Below are 1,556 nucleotides of genomic sequence, written 5' to 3'. Positions count from 1 at the left end.
CAAAAATTAGTCAAACTATTTTCTGGGAGTGGTGCTGCAATACTGACTTCTCTCACCAGGCAGCAAGGTCATCGAATGGTGAGAGGCACCTAGACATGAAACTGGACAATATCTAAATTCTAACAACACACTTGCTTGAAAAAGAATCTGCCAGCTTTGCGCAGTGGCAGTATCCTAGCCAATGAGTTCTATCTGAGATGAGATTATTGCTCATTGAAAACTTTCCCCAGTACCCCGCCGTGATGACATGCAATAGAGTCGGCACTGACAATTTTGGACAGTCTCTAGGGAGAAGGAACAGAAAAAGACAAAACAAAAACAAACAAAAGAGAATCTGTGGGCCGGGCACGGTGGCTCACGCCTGTAATCCCAGCACTCTGAAAGGCCGAGGTGAGCACTTCACGAGGTCAGGAGATCGGGACCATCCTGGCTACCACGGTGAAAGCCTGTCTCTACTAAAAATACAGAGAAATTAGCTGGGCATGGGGGCACGCGCCTACAGTCTCAGCTGCTCGGGAGGCTGGGGCAGCACAATCGTCTGAACCCAGGAGGCAGAGGCTGCAGTGACCTGAGATCGTGCAACCGAACTCCAGCCTGAATCACAGAGGGAGACTCCATCTCAAAAAAAAAAGAAAAAACAAAATCCGTGATTTCAAAGGACAAGGCGGGTGAAAAATTGAAGGTCTGGAGTTCAAGACCAGCCTCGCCAATATGGTGAAACCTCCTCGTCTCTACTAAAAATACAAACATTAGCTAGGTGCCGTGGTGAGCGCCTGTGGTCCCAGCTAGTCAGGAGGCAGAGGCAGGACAATCACTGGAGCCCGTGAAGTGGAGATTGCAGTAAGCCAAGATGGTGCCGCTGCTCGCCAGCCTGGGCGACAAAGAAAGACTCCCACCCCACAACAGCAAACACTACGTGATGCTACGAAGAAAAATCAGACCGGCCATTGCACCGATGCGGTGGAGAGCCGGGCTGAGCCTTGCTTCACGGAAACACATCGGCAAGGTAAACAGGAAGTGTTTTCATCCTGGTTTCAAGGTGACTGTGCGGCTAAGCAAGCTGACTCAAAAGAGATCAAGAACGACGCTCGGAGCAGTCAAACCTGGGGAACAATATCGCCAAATGAATAGGCAAGGCTCCCGGTTTCCTTAAAAAGAAACGGAAACTCCATGAACGTCGTTCAGGGACAGATGACATGATGACAGGTGATGAGAGATACCGACTCAAAGCTAGGAGACCTGACAGACACCTACTTTTTATCTCTCCCTCAGCTCATGCCATGAGTTTCTCACACCGGCCTGGGCTCTGGTAACTTGATACTTGGGCCTGGGAGACAAACGCATGGCATGAGCTGAGGGAGAGAGAAAAATTCCCTGATATCTGTGTTTAGTGTCCCATCACACATTTTTCTTCAAACCGATTTGTGTGCATAGAGCCTGTCTTCAGAGTTGATCTTCCTCAGCCTAGACAGAGGTACCAAAAACAAGGAATGTAGTGGTCACCTGAATGAATGATTAGAGCATCCTCCACTACATCATGGGATGATGGACTCTCG

General features: G+C 49.2%; 1 non-coding gene across 1 annotated transcript; it reads left to right on the top strand.

Moving 5' to 3' along the window:
• The first annotated feature begins 152 nt into the window (after positions 1-152).
• Positions 153-293, top strand: LOC116548473. The gene has a single exon (XR_004267443.1). It is a non-coding gene; the product is annotated as a U4 spliceosomal RNA (small nuclear RNA).
• The last annotated feature ends 1,263 nt before the right edge of the window (positions 294-1,556 follow it).

Source organism: Sapajus apella, unplaced genomic scaffold, assembly GCF_009761245.1.
Source record: "Sapajus apella isolate SASKATOON/1434 unplaced genomic scaffold, GSC_monkey_1.0 scaffold12863, whole genome shotgun sequence".
In the NCBI taxonomy this organism is placed as follows: domain Eukaryota; kingdom Metazoa; phylum Chordata; class Mammalia; order Primates; family Cebidae; genus Sapajus; species Sapajus apella.
Note: the sequence above shows the minus strand (reverse complement) of the source record. Positions and strands in the feature narration are given on the sequence as shown.